The sequence below is a fragment of the Galleria mellonella genome, unplaced genomic scaffold (assembly GCF_026898425.1).
Source record: "Galleria mellonella isolate WM207_F2 unplaced genomic scaffold, CSIRO_AGI_GalMel_v1 utg312, whole genome shotgun sequence".
Lineage (NCBI taxonomy): Eukaryota > Metazoa > Arthropoda > Insecta > Lepidoptera > Pyralidae > Galleria > Galleria mellonella.
In genome coordinates this window covers 7418067-7434489 of record NW_026442074.1, presented here as the reverse complement: position 1 = coordinate 7434489, position 16423 = coordinate 7418067, and the positions used below count along the sequence as shown (strand labels likewise).

At 31.9% G+C, this 16423-nt stretch overlaps 1 protein-coding gene across 1 annotated transcript in view; it reads left to right on the top strand.

Moving 5' to 3' along the window:
• The first annotated feature begins 13946 nt into the window (after nt 1-13946).
• Nucleotides 13947-16423, top strand: part of LOC113521145 (potassium channel subfamily K member 18-like) — a 32311-nt gene continuing 29834 nt past the window's right edge. The window contains exon 1 of the mRNA XM_052896057.1: nt 13947-14353. The gene's annotated coding sequence lies outside the window, so the exon portion shown is untranslated. The remainder of the gene's footprint in view (nt 14354-16423) is intronic.

Below are 16423 nucleotides of genomic sequence, written 5' to 3'. Positions count from 1 at the left end.
CATACATATACATATACATATATATATATATATACATATATATACATACATACACATACATATATACACTCCTACATACACATACATGTATACATAATAAATACATATATTCACAATTGGCTCAATGAAGAGGGATTTTCAAAATAAAATTTTATGATACCTGCTTTAAAAGATTTCAGCGACTGTGCCATCTTTAAGTTATTAGGAAGTGAATTCCAGAGACGTGCAGCATGTACAGTAAATGACATGGCATAGCTTTGAGTATTAAAACAAGGCAAATCTATAATGAAGTCATTACTGCATCTCAGGCGAACATCAATTTCGCGAAATTTGAATCTTTCCTGAAGGTAATGTGGACATGTTGGATTAAAAAGGATATTGAAAAGAAGAGTAAGAATGTGGACATTTCTCCGTAGCCTGATAGGAAGCCATTTGAGTTGACTGTGATAACTAGATATGTGGTCATACTTTCGAAGGTTATAGATGTATACATTGATTTTGCAGTCGCTCAAGTTTATCAACAAGCTCCTGTGTGGGATCTAGGTAGGCAACATCAGCATAGTCTAGAAGAGGAAGAAGAAGAGATTGAGCCAGTAAAAGTCTAGTTCCTAAAGGGAGGAAGTTCTGCAGGCGCTTTAAGGAATGTAGTGATGCGTGGATTTTTCGACTTACTTCACCTATATGAGGACCCCATGACAGTGTCTGGTCTATAACAATTCCCAAATTTTTAACAGTAGTGGAATATGGGATTATTTTTCCGTCATAAATAACGTTGGGAACTGTTAAATACCGAAGTTTAGCAATAAAATGAGAACTACCCATAATGACCGCTTGAGATTTATCTGCGTTAACTAAAAGCCCAAAATCCTTCGTCCACTTAGCAATTACGTTCAAATCATTATTAATTACATCTACAGCATTAGTAAGGTTGTAGATGGGAGCAGCAGTATATAATTGCATGTCGTCTGCATACAAATGAAATGAAGAGAGGAGAGCAGACGTAATTCCGTTGATGAAAATTGAGAAAAGTACAGGCGAAAGAACTCCACCCTGAGGGACACCTGCATTAATCGCGCACCAGTCAGAACAACAGTCATCCACACGTACCAATTGGCGCCGGCCAGAAAGATATGATCGGAACCATGCCAGAGCCAATGATGAGAATCTAAATTTGGAGAGAATGCCGAGAAGTACATCAAAGTCCACAGTATTAAAAGCACTGGTAAAATCAAGTAGCACTAATATTAAAATATTCTTTTTGTCAATATTAAGTCGAATATCCTCAGTAATTTTTACCAGTGCAGTAACCGTGCTATGACCGGTACGAAAACCAGACTGATACTGACTCAAGAGATCATTACGATAAAGATATTTAGTAAGGCGTCGATGAACAAAATGTTCCAATACCTTTGAAAGTACGGGAAGGATTGAGATAGGTCGGTATTCCGAGAAAGTAGACGGATTGGATTTTTTAGGGAGAGGAATAACATGCGCCAGTTTCCAGGATGTGGGAAAAGTACCAGTAGAAAGAGAAAAATTTATAATGACGGCTAATATATGTGCTATAAGATCCTTGATAGGATCCAACATATCCAGACTGATATTATCATTGCCCACTGCCTTAGATTTGATAGAATTCAAAATGTCTATTACCTCTTGTGATAATATAGCTCCCAACTCAAATAAGTCTGCATCGGAACATACATTACAACTACCGGCTATCTGTGCTAGTGTAGTGTTTGTATGCTCTTAAGTAATTAATGAGTAAATATTAATATTTATTATATATATTTAAATATTAATTTTTATAATTAAAATATAAAAGTAATTTGTCAAACTAATTCTAGTTGAATACGATTTTAATAAATTAACTTATTGGGATATATGTATATGTATCTGCCGTATAGTCTTGGCATAAAATGTGCCACTCCTTTCGTCCCTTTCTTTTGTGTCGTAAGAGGAGACTAAGGGAACTTAATGGTTGAGGGATAGGCAGCAGTGTCCCTCTTAAAACATCTCTAAAAGCCTAACTGTGGTTGACAATTCACTTGCCAGGCGTGGTGACTACTAGCAAAATCTCCCTTATGGAGAGGCCTATGTCCAGCAGTGCACAGTTAAGGATACTAAAATTATAAAAAAAATAGTTATAAATTAGTACCTACCCTTTTTGCTACATTATAACTACTGAGACTCTACGGTAAATAAAACAAAGAACGAGAAAAATAAAGTTTCACCGGGCTAAGAAAATAAATATATATTCGAGTTGTCCTTTGAAGAGATGAAAATTCAAAGAAAATGTCAACATAAAAACAATTTACTTAACTGAAATGCGAATGTTTAGATACCTACTACTTAGCCAATATTTGTTAGCATTTGACTCTGGGATATTCTACTAGACGATTTATTTTATACAAAATTGGTATTTAAGGTCCTAATGTTAAAGTTTAAATTGTTTTGTATGAAGAAAATTCTTCGGTGACATTAAAATGGGCCCGTTTTCAAACGTCCATCCGCGTCGCCGTTTTTGAGAATTTCTCTGATCGATGTTACAATAAAGTACTGGTATTTTGTTTATTTATGTAGAATGATCACTAGTGGGTTAAAATCAATAAATGTATATCGCTTCGCAAAAAAACAATTTCAATATATAAAATAAAAAAATTAATAAATAAAAAATAGCCTACAAATTGTTTCATCGATACTTATAATGTTGAATACATTCTAAATATAACGTGTTTTTTTTTATATAGATTTTGCATCAAAACAAGCAGTATTAATTTGCAAATAAAAACTACAATTTTAATCATCACAAAATTAAAATGCGATCAACAGGGGAATAAACTCTGTTAATTGCAAATTTTAAATATTGATTTAGAATAGGCAACTTAGCCGAAAAAATAATTAAGAAGAATTATAAACTACCTTCTTAACTCTTCAAAATAAATAAACAAATGTTACTGCAACAATTATAGGTATCCAAGCATCTTTATGTTTAAATAAAGTTGTAAGATAAAGGTATCTACTACTTTTTACTATTTATGGTGTACTCGTATATTACTACTATCTTTTTACCCCATACGAAACGTAAAATGCTAAGATAATTAAAACCTCTTCAGATGAACAGTAGCAATTATCGTCTAGAGACTTGAATTGAATTATGGATATCAGAGAATATATTATTAGCTTGCGGTATATTCATACGTTGCCATTTCCGAGAACTAAGGTAAAATGCCAGAATATTTCCTTGACATATTCTACTATTGAAACCAAAACAGACATTGGTTTGGGAATAGAAACACAAGTGGGACTAAATAGGGATAAATGTATATTATAATAATACCGAGTCCTCAAAATGAAACTTGACTTCACAAGTGACGTTTGAGCGCATGAAAGAAATAGCAAGAGTCACCGTTGTCGGACTCACGACGTGGAGCATCAGTACATACATCAGTAGATACATTTAATATATTTTATTATATAGTTAATTTAATATATATTATAATTATAATTAAGCAAATAAACATATTATATGCACATATATAATCCCTGGTTTAAACTTTTTTTCAAATAGTTAATCACAGATACCTATTTGACTTGAAGCAAGGTTTATTGAGATATCTCTATTTGATAAAGAATCTGCCTTTGTATTTATTCAGTATTTATTTTATGCACCAAATTTCTTTTAATATGATGTACCGTTAGATTATATAGATAGAGCGTCTCCATAGAAATGTCTTGAGAAAAACTTGTCTACTTTTTCATAAAATTTTGCGTGATAAATAGTTATGAGCGATTCGTTTACAACTTCTATATTTATTTTGTCTTATAAATTCTGCATCTTTTTATTCGTGAACACGATTTTTATTCATTAAATAATACGTCAAGATACATTTTATGCGTAAATATATAGAATATTGAATAAAAAAAATGACTCAGCTAATTTGACAATTAGGTGACAAAAATGACCCATTTTTGAGGCTCGATGCTCTAACTATATAACATATAAGGATGTACCATAAATAATTTTAATCAAACAAACAAGCATTTGCGTAACCAGGATACGTCTTATTTCATACACTTTGACAAAGTTAAAGTAATAGTACGTGAGGAATACGGAGTTTCTCGGAAAATAAAAGAGCCTATTGAAATAAGTCGGCGTTCAATTTTAATAGAGCCCAATGACTGGTACTCCCGTGTGCCTAGGCGCCGCTTCTCCGCGCTTCATTCATGGTCAATGCTGAAGATTTCAAGTTGAAAGGCGACACTGTAAGCACTGTATGTACACAACGGTTTAGCAATATAGTCAGTGACAATAACATAACATGGCAGACGAAGATCTAATTATACGTAAGTTAAACCGGTAGTTATTATATTAAAATATAATATGCGCTTACTAAACTTTTAACAATAAAAAAGAAACAAACATTGAAAATAATAAAGAGTTCACTATTGTAAAATTATACTAGATCTAAACGAGTCTGATCATCTGAGTCCTCAGGAAGGCAACGCATGGGGGGTATCGTGGGCGAAACAGTATACTCTGCTATGTCCATGGTACTGCTCATGTCTATAGGCGGCGGTTACCACTTTCCATCAGATGGGCCGTCAGCTTGTTTGCCATTCTTAGTTGTATATGAAAAAAAAAGAAAAAAAAATACCAAATCATTATTCCAAGTATTCGATTGTGTTTATACGAACTTCGAGAACACATTATACAGTTTTTTTCTTATTTTAAACAAGCAAAGGAAATTGTTAAAATAGAGTGACGGCGACAAAAACTTAGTAAATGTATCGAGACAGCTGATGGAGGGTGGCGCGGGCGAGTCCGACGTAAATAAATATCTGGCGGCCCTAAAAAATGGGAGTCTGTAATGCGGGCTAGTGGATTCGGTTGGATCTCGCATTAACTTTGATTTCGTTTTTCCCACTGGCCATTCGAATAGTGTACTCTGATTGTGTTGTGTGATGTTGACGTAGATATAAATGAAATAGATGACTCAATGATCTTTTTATATATTTCTTACTATCATGTGTATATTCGACTAGCTTTTACTCATGTCTTCGTTTGATTGTCGGGATGTGTAGTAGTCTATCTCCTTTTTCATCCCAAATAGTACTCTCTACCAAATTTTAGTGCTTTGAAGTAATGAACAAATAAATTCTCTTTCACATTTATACTATTAATAAAGATATAAAAATAAATATTATAAGACATATTATGTAATGCCATCTAGTTGCAAACTATGTAAAGTTTCTACTGTAGGTACTAAATATGGTATTTCTTTAAAAAATACATACGCTAATACAAATAAACGTAGTTATGGAGATAAATGTTTGTATTGAGCGAGGATCGAACCCACGACCATCGTCAATTTGTTAGACATATAAATATCTGTAAAATATATACTTATTATGTAAACACATAGTTTTTAAAAATACTCTACTGTTTTTGCTAATTTTAGACAGATCTTATTCTAATTTCAAATTCGATTCAATACTGACTAATTACTATAACTAGTAGGAATAGTAAGATATTATTAGTAGTCAATATTAATTTTGTCTTTTTTTAAGTCCTATCGATTAAAAAAGAGATCATCAAAATCAGCTCAAAATGAGCGAATATATCGGTTATTATGCTATCCCAATTTAAATTTAAATTTTGAAATATTTAATATTAAAAATTGCCTTCTTATAAGTAAGGTCCAATTTTCACTTTTCCAAACTTGTTTAATTCTAAAATCTCTTTGTTAATTAAGTTCTCGTAGAAATCCTTCCGAATGTTCTATTAGAATCAAATAGCCTTTTCTTCAAAAATTAATTTAAATGTATGATAATGAGCTCTGGCTAATTGTAGGAATAATAGAAGCGCCATCTGTCGTTTATTGTGAGTCCAGCTGGGTTAGATTTCAAAACTTAGGTATTTTGTAATGGTTGGAAGAAATACTTTTATATTCACCGACAGTATTAATATCTACCTTTGGGAAATGTAAGGATAAATTTAATTTAGATTTTGTTTAAAATAATATGAATATTATAAAGCGGAAAGATTTGATTTGTTATTTATTATAGATAAATTTAAAAATCACTTAATCTATTTTAAACATTATTTTATTATTTTATTTTAAATAAATTGTAGTGAAGCCATCACGGGTCGTTAGTGGGTAGTGCAATAAAAGAATACAGCTAAAAACTGCTTTTTATTATATATATATATATAATAAAAAGCAATTTTTAGCTGCACGGTTTTACCCTTAAACATTCTGTAGTTTTCTTTCAGCTCCTCGAAGGTTGACTGTAAAAGATCCCTCTATAAGTCCGCCATTCCATATTAAATCTTTTAATGTGTCCAATGTAAAATATATACAATCAAGATTTTACAATACGACACAATACCAACTGAATTAATTAATAAGTCTTTCCTTCATATAAATTAAATGAGATGTTTATAAGGGATAGGAATGTTTTCTTGAATAAAGATGTTTTGAATTTGACTTAAGAGAAGTAAAATCTGTCTCGGATATGGAAGCACGACAGTGCTACACCAGAGGGCCTACCATGAAATGTTTTCCGAAATTTCGGTTCCGAACGAAACATAAATTTGATATTAAAATTACATGATACATACCATTTAAAAATATTAAAAATGTAAAACTATCGTTCCTTTGGACTTTTATGGTAGAATTTATGACAAACGAAATATTAAGCTCTATTTACTGAGTCGACTTCGGTATGAACAAAAACACTAAATTGAGTCCGAAAATTCGGAATTTCATTTCATGGTAGGCCTTCAGTTTACTCTTGACAACGGCCGGTGTAATCTGGTCGAAACGTCGAGATAACCCAAGTAAATTATTATAGTTTAATAGATCGCGTTAATTCTCGTCTCTTGTAAACTATAAACCATGCAGCGCTAAAGTATAAAAGTTAATATACTCGTCTCCTTTGAGGTAGGCAGAAATAGTGGAATTTCAAATGCTGCAATTTAAAAAGATTCTGCCGTCTCTTTCACATCCATTATTCTATTTATAAAAGATCACCAGTTACGAGTACTTTAACTTAGGTCTTTATCTACATAAAACCATCAAGTATCCATCTGAGGTCTCATCACCAATCCTATTAATTCGATTGATACCTCTTTCTTAATTCTATTTTTATCCATCATTTTCAAATGTCCAACTGAACACAATATGTTTCTTCTAATCTTTGTCACATCACAACATCTTTCAATCTTCACTTTTCACTTCACTAATCACTTAATTTCAGGTATCATGAACTAATCGAAAAAATATAAGAATAAAAAAAAAAATTTTTTTAGGCGATTTTCAATATTACTTGAAGAAAAATCATCGTAGAGACATTTGAAAAAATTGTAGCTCTAAGTTTTGGGTCTAAACTCTAAAAAATTTCATGTCAATTTTTTTTCAGGTACTTTTTAAAAAAACCACTCACGAAAAAGTTTAAAACATTTTTTGTTTTTTACGTCTACGGTCTTTAAAAAAATCGTTTGGCATAATTACCATATAGATAAGATAACTTGTCTAGATAAACATATAGGGTATACTGTTGTATACCCTATATGTTTAATTTAGATATTGTAATGAACCTAACAACAGTGCATGACACAGAAAAGCGTCAAAGGAATACTTAGTCATTCTAAGTCCTAATTTCGACTTTCAAATGTATACAGTTGTTTTACCGTCCATGAATAGCTTGAACAATCAAGGAAATGCTATAGAATTTTATATGAATCCCGCTTGTGTAAACCAGTTTAATCTGATTCGGGTACTCGAATCCTTATTTAAGGATTTAAATGCCCATATCAAATGACTGCCTACCCCATACTTAGTCAGAGCTGACCACAGTTTAACCCTCTTCATTTTATCATAAGCCTTTTCAAGGTCAACGAAGGTGGAGAGTACTTTTGATGGTATGAAACAAATATTTTTCTATTCTAAATTTATATTTTTTTCGGACAAGATTCGTCAATTTCTCTTAATAATTAAATCAACACTTATGAGTAAGGATTTAGAGATTATTTTATTTTTTTACTTTTCGATTACTAGGTAGGACATAATGTTCTAATGGTAGGAGTTATTTTTTTTTGTATTTTTGCGTGTAGGTACGCTATACGATATTTTGATTTGGATGAGTAGTACTGATATTGATAGTAAACTAAATTTAAACGATAGGTAATTAATTTATATAGATTTACTCATATTCACGTTACGAAAGGTTCCAAAAATAGGTCACTAATTTGATTGCCAAGTCTAAGTTACGCGGTCCCGCATGTGACGAATTGCACATAGAAATTGTTGGAATGTAATTTGACTCGGTAAAACTGATCTGTGTTGTGGAGCCCGAAGGGATACTGCGGAGTGGTGTGAGCCAATTTATTTACACTAGCGACCCGCCCGCAGTTTGATGTTTGACGATTGTAAATACTTTGTTTGATATATGCTTACAACTAAACGACATCCGTGGTTTTAGGCCAGTATTACATTCGTGGTTTTTCCGAAGCGGAATGCCGGGTTATAATTATTATCGGACATAATAGGCGGAGATGCCGCGTGGTTCCGGCATAGAATGGGCCATCCCTTCCTTGTTGTCTACAAAGATAAGAGCGTTAAAGATTAAAAGAAATAGAAAAATATCTGAATATTATAAACGTATACAAAATATAGGAAATTATATTATATCTATTTAAGTGATTAAAAATAAATAATGTAAATGTTATATTAATAAATAATTATATACCAAAGAATTAAATTATAAAGTACAGTATGAGTATTTTATTAAGTACAGGCCGCCTCTTGTATCACTTCTCATTAAAATTCATTGTATTTATTATTTTTATAAATAGTACAATAAATAGTAAATAAATAAATAAACACCTACTATATTTTCAGCTAAGAAGAACAGACTAGAACATTATTGCTGTTTTTTTAAAGAAAATTAGATCTTTACAACTAAGTTTTACATGAATATAAAGTACCTACCAATATAGTATAAAAAATATAAATTTAAAACAGAAAAAGTTATAAATATTAAATCCGTCTGTCCGTGTAGACTTCAACAAACTAGTATTTCTTTGTAAAAATAAGCCCACGCTACGAATTTTCTAAGTGCGTGTTTTGTTCGTGTTTTGTTTAATTGACGCGATTTTTGTTTTGTTTGGTTTTTTATTTTTCAATACAAAACTATGTAGAAAAAAACCATGTTACGAAAATTCGCATCAAATGTCTAGAAGTAATTTAACCTATATGGAGTATTTTTTTGTAGCCAAGTTTATTTTAGACAATAGAATCAGAAACTCTGTAACTTGTAGCATAAAATTTATAAAAATTAAAATCTCGCATCTAAGGTCGACTATTGTTGCCTTTTTATTATATTTTTGTAATTAAGTTAATTATATTTTTTGTGTGCATATTTATAATCTTTGTAATCTGTATATGTACGTAATATGTACGATCGTATATATGTACGAAAGAAAAAACGTGACTATTATACATTATTCAATTAATAAGTTTTTTTTTTATACAACTTAGAATGGCAAACAAGCTGATGGAAAGTGGTAACCGTCGCCTATAGACATGAGCAGTACCATGGACATAACAGGGTACACTGTTTCGCCCATGATACCCCCCATGCGTTGCCATTCCTGAGGACTCAGATGTTATTCCTCCGTACCCTGTAAATTCACGCCATATCTTACCCTTCAAACCGAAACACAGCCATGCAAACACAACTGCTTCACGGTAGAAACACGAATGGGACAGAGGTACCCAAGCAATCGACTTTTGTACAAAGTCTCCCTCTGGTAAAAATAGGTAAGTAAAAATAGGTACTAATAATAGAAAAAACAAAAAAAATTAAAACAATAAAAAAAATATTATGTATGGATAAGAATAATCCCAAAGATACGTACAAGTAGAAAACGTCACTATGATAATATTTTTTTTAATGATTTTAAATAAATTATTAGATTCTATTGAGAATTTTTTTAATTATTATCTATCATTTTAAGAGTAAAGTAGACATAACAGCAATGAAAAAATCGTATTTAAGAATATAAAGGGAGTGAATGTTAACACAATTGCAAATAAAGAATTAATCGAAGAAAATAATATATTACATTGAATAATAATTATATGGAAGGAGAGTACGAAGGTAATAAAAATGTATTGTTAATAACACAAATAAATGTTTGAAACATTTGAATGTCAAACGATATATGTCCCTATTTACATATTTCAGCAAGTTTACCTAGGCAGGCACTTTCCACGGAGATTAATTAGTAGAGTAGATATCTATTTCATGTGTGTAATGGAAGAACATTTTAATCCGTCTATGAAGCCCTATACATCAAAATTATTATATCTATTACATATTATTATCTAAGCTTTAATCCAAGGTAACCTGTTAGTTTGTTGTTAACTGTCTCAATAATCACGTCAATATTAAAAATACACAGACTTTCGCTTGTTTTTTTTTAATGGATGATAATGGAATGGCTACCCCCCTACTATGGTATTTTTTTTTGATGAGTGAAAATAGTATGGTAACCCCGCCTGCGCTAACGGAATACGCTGGCGGAGCACCAGTGAAGGGTGATAGATGAGAATGAAAACAGGCCAGTTGGCCCATCATGATGAATTCATCAGGAATTAACCGTGATAGTTTCCAGGCAGAACCGCGAGGAGGTCGACCTGGTTAGGTATACTGCTAGCAATGGGATTCTCAGTCTCCATTACTAACAATCCCTTTCCCCCCTGTATGTATGTATTACAAAATTTTCATTGGTATTAGATTGAATTGATATCTATATGAGATTCAAGAGTAGGCCTGCAGGAAATGAATGGTTAAGCGTTAAGCTTGCGTTCTAATAATGGACTTCATTGACAATTTAGCTAGGCGATGTTTTAGTTACTGACCCATTTTTGATAGACGTTAAAAATAGACTGTATTAATATATACACAGGTTTCATATTAATGAATGTATAGAGTAAAAGTTTTGCTGTTTATTTCAAAAAGAAGAATAACTGATACTTGGATTTCAGGATAGACAATACATGTTATAAAAGAATACTCTATGAATTAATTGTATTAAAAATTTGTTATATATCGTCATATCAGTCGTGAACTGTCTGTTGACGAATATACCTCCCCTTGTGGGGGGGGGGGGCGCTTTTCAGGGGGGTTGGCAACCGCAGTTAGGCTTCGGTGATGTTTTTAGAAAGTCGCTGTAGCTCGTCCCTCGACTATTAAGTTTCTTTAATCACTTCTTACAACACCCACGGGTAAGGAAGGGGTGGGTCATTCTATATTGGGACTACATGGCTAGAATATGTATTTTTAATTTTTTTTTAATAATGTTGAAAATTATTAGTTAAAAAGTATTACGTGTTTCTTTCATCATAAAGCCGTTCTTGTTTGTTCACTCGCAAGTTTGGTGTGTACACCGGAGCAGATAATACACCGGTATCCCGGTTCTACACGGTATCGTACGAGTACAACGCTACCTATAAATCAAGATACGGAAGAGGCGTAACTATCACAGGATGACAGGTACTCGGCGTAGTCACCGAGTTGCGAAAACACGTAATAAAGATGTATGGAACACATCCTTTTATTACATTATATATATACATACATTATTAAATTTATATAGATATATTATACATTTATATAGATATATATTTAATATAGTTGCTTCATATTGTTTAAATTAACTTTTTAATTTGTTTTATTTTGATTATTTGTGTTCCGATCGTTAAAGTCTTTGCAACATATTTGAGATAATCACTCCATTTAGTGGAGGATCGCCTTTTATTTCATGTGATGATATGATGATAGATTCTACTATATATATATATATATATATATATATATATATATATATATATATATATATATATATATATATATATATATATATATATGGCGGAGCACCAGTTTATTATTAACCATGGTAGTTTCCAGGGGGAACCGCGAGGAGGTTGACCTGGTTGGATATATTGCTAGCAATGGGATTCTCAGTCTCCATTACTAACAATCCTTTTCCCCCTGGGATATTTAAAGAGGGACACTGCTGCTCATTCCTCAACCATTAACTTCCCTTAGTCGTCTCTTACGACGCCTACGGAAAAGGAAGGGGTGGCCCATCTTATTGCCGAGACCACACGGCAAACAGAATATTTCATTAGGTATAAGTAAATAAGTATCAACCCTACTATGTTGTATTTGAATATCCTCCGTAAAATAAGGGCAAATCCACACTTAATACGCCCACAGTACATATGTTCACAACAAACGCCTCTGACTTACGTGGTTTTTCTTGCGTGGGTTACGATGAAAAATGGCCTATGTGTTATTTTAAGATAAATGATCTATCTTTGTACCTACCAAATCGTGATTGAGTAAAAAAAAAACAACTTTAGTAATATAGTAATAGAATTAAATATTTTTTTAATCAAGAGGTCGACCTCCTCGTGATTCCCCCTGGAAACTATCATGGTTAATTTCTGATGAATTCATCATGATGGGCTGACTGGCCTGTTTTCATTCTCATCGATCGCCCTTCACTGGTGTCCCGCCAGCGTGTACCGTTAGCGCAGGAGGGGTTACCATTCCATTTTTACCCATAAAAAAAACTCGCTTTCCAGGCATGGCAACTACTGGTACGACATTTCTTTATGGGGGTTCTATGTTCAACAGTAAACAGTTTATGGCTGTTATGATGATGAATGAAATATTACTGTTTACCTACTAGTAGGAAATACTACAGTCTTTCAACTGCGCGAAATCAGTTTTCTTTCATTTTCATTAGTTACGGTAACTGTCACGAATTTTTAATTTTTTTAAATCTACTTTGTATTCGTTAGTTATCTAAATGAATTTGTAGAGATCTTAGCATAAAACATTAAAGAATATTAATGTAGTATTTTGGTTATAATTAAATTGTTCTTCTACGCCTTTGTCCCGAGAGGTCATCAGTATTAAGGGTTTATATAACATACATGCGGTTTCACTATTTCCCAGTCTGAATACGAAATAGTTGTTTTATACTTTAAAAAATATATACTTATGTATTTTTTTTAACGTATCGTAAAAAAATAATATTAACATATTTTGCTAGACAAGACACTGTGACAAAAAGCACTGTACTCCCCCTGAAGAAGATTTCTAGATAGAGTCAAAACAATTGTCCGAAATGACAATAGTAAATTCATAAAATTTCCGATATATGGTACATAAGTATTTAGAGTACAGTAATGTAACTTGTATGTACCTTTTATAATTCAAAACAAAAGTAATTTAAAATTACCGGTTAACTCTCCGATGATGGCAAACATCGATAATAATTATAATTAATCCGAGCTAGGGCAGTAGACTCGCCTCTTGCTGTGATGGATTCTATGTCTGGCAAAATGTGGGCATATCGAGCGTTGTTTCACCACGAGATATTTCTTTTTTTTTTATTAGGTACAAAGTGTACAATTTTTTAATATATTCCGCCTTATTATTTTTATAAAAATCTAAACTACATTCAAAATATAGTATTTTCTATTAAAGTGAAAAAGTTTAAATTATTCACTTAGTGCTTTAAATTATTGAAATTCGATATTTAATAAGCTTGCTTCTAAAAACGTATCGCTTTCATCAAAATATAACGTCAATAAATATTTACATCGTATTTCTAAACATAGCGTTTCTAATTTACTTTCAAATTATTCTCCGAGTTAAAAATGGTACGAGAAAAACAAATGAGAAATGTGATATTTCTCATACGTACGGTACACGAAGCGGTATCTTTGTTTTGCTACGCTCATCTGCCTCGGTGGAAGGTGGTTTTCTTTAATTTTTCATAAGAACAGTAACCAAAACAATGTCAATTTTAATTTTTCATTACAAACATTCAGGGCGCATGTCGGTCGGAAACAAAAGGCGCGCATGCGTCAATGTAGAAGAAACATGGCGGATAGAGTCTGGCTCTAAATGTTCGTAGTTACATATTTGTAACTAATAACAAAAAAATTTTGTAAAATTAATCAAATATACGGGAAAAAATTAGACGTCTGATATTGCACTTGAAATTATATTGAAAACTGTATGTTATATGTGTTTAAATGATACAATATAAGGACTTTTGCTGGTACTGTATATTCTTATGTTGACAGTTCAGTGATAAAAAGTGAAGATGAACAAAATGTAATATTGTACTTATAGAGATTTATCTATATGGACAAAAGATGTGAGCAGACGTTGTTGACATGTTGTTGATTCTGGCAGGTTTGAAGATATTATTCACAATTGATTAAACAATTAAAGATTGAGAGTAAGATACGTTGCCAAGGTAAGATTTTCTAATTATCTACATTTAATTACCTAATTTATTTATACCTATTTTATATTGATTTATAATTTTAAATAAACACATAGCGTTACTTTTATTAGTTATAGTTATTCATATTCGAAAAAGTTTCTTTAAAAAAAAACCTTTATATAAATAGGTATATTTTTATTTTAAATAATTGATATGGTGTAAATTATTAAAGTAATGAATGATATTTGAATAAATATTTATTTATTTATTTCTTAATATTTCGTAATATACTACTTTTAAAAATGTAAATAAATCATTTAAATTACAAGTAGAATAAATTTTTGCACATGTAGTTATAATGATAGGTACCTATGTAAAAAATCATTCATGATATAATGAGATTATGGAAATTTTACTTAATAAAATATATGTATTTTGCATACTTTTTTTAAACGAAGTGATGCAAGTATTAATTGTATTCCTGAAGTCAAAATCTGGAGTATGTTTTATACACCATTCAGAAATGGTTTATAAAATTGGTTTCCCTACTTCCAAAGTCACACGTAGACAAAAAGTCATAGACAAAAGATAGTCAAATAAAGCTAAATAGATAGAACTATAATAAAGAGCGTTAAGAGAAAAAGAGTAAAGGGGTAACAGCGAGCGATCTTATTGTTGAAATATCTTCAAGGCCTTCTTCCACCTTGTGATGGAGTAAAGTAATTAGAATTCCATCTAGTTGAGGCATTACAATACATATTTATTAATTAAAATATTTATTACAACCGGCAAAGTGCTTATCGACCCATGTTCTGTGTAGAAATTAGCATTATTCTACGACCATTATTTTAAAAGTCGGAAGTTTTTAAATTGTGACATTTATTTGTGATTCTAGATTCTAAATATTTATATTAAATATTTCGTTGATAATTCGATTCGCCTTATGTTGGCTGTTCTTGAAGAACTGTTGATATCAGGAGACTATGATAGAGCCTTAGATTATATAGATACAGTGCCAACAAATCATAGTAATATTCTAAATGTAAATGTTTGTATGTTTGTAATAGGGGTGGGTAATAAATTGCAATATCTATATATTAGTTCAACAATAGATATTTTAAATATCAGTTACCGTATACGTATAATGTTGAAATGAAGTACTGGATCGAACTGAATACAATTTTTTTTATATACAACTTAGAATGGCAAACAAGCTGATGGCCCACCTGATGGAAAGTGGTAACCGTCGCCTATAGACATAAGTAGTACCATGGACATAACAGAGTATATTGTTTCGTCCATGATACTCCCCATGCGTTGCCATTCCTGAAGACTCAGATGTTATTCCTCTGTACCCTGTAAATTCACGCCATATTCCACCCTTCAAACCGAAACACAGCCATGCAAACACAATTGCTTCACGGTAGAAAATATCCGATTGGTCAAAATGGGTAATGACCTTTTTTTCATTATCAATGTCCAGATGAATCCAATATGTAGGTATTGAAGCGGTACCGATGTTACCCATGGGTAAGCAAGTCATGTCTAGTTGTATGTTTGTTACTCAATCACACTTAAACAGCTGGAAATATTCTAATGAATTTGGTATACAGCTCGGTTATATTCTACCATACTACAGAATACATTATATCCTAATTTACGCGGCAAAAGCCGCGAGATACAGCTAATGGAAAATATAACCATGTGAGTAGCGTTGCTAGGCAGAAACGGGAATGGAAAAGAAGTAACCATGCAGAATTTTGTACGGTATCCACCGACGCGAACGAAGTCATGTACAAAAGCTACAGAAAACAATTTTAATTACCCGCTTTGCGGGAATATTTTCCAATTAAGATATAAAAGGTCTTTATTTTATAGAGCTCAGGATTTATAACGTGCCCTGTTCGCAATTATCTCGAGAAACATTGGACCAGCAAACCTGATCTTTTTTCGACAGCAACGAAAAGGTTACAGCCGTATTTATCCCGCTGTCAGGGACCCGGACTTATCTGAATAACGGATAACCGGAGATGGGTCAAAAGGTACAGTTCGATGAATTAAAAAGTGTTTTCAGAGGTCGCCGTGCTTTGAATAATGATT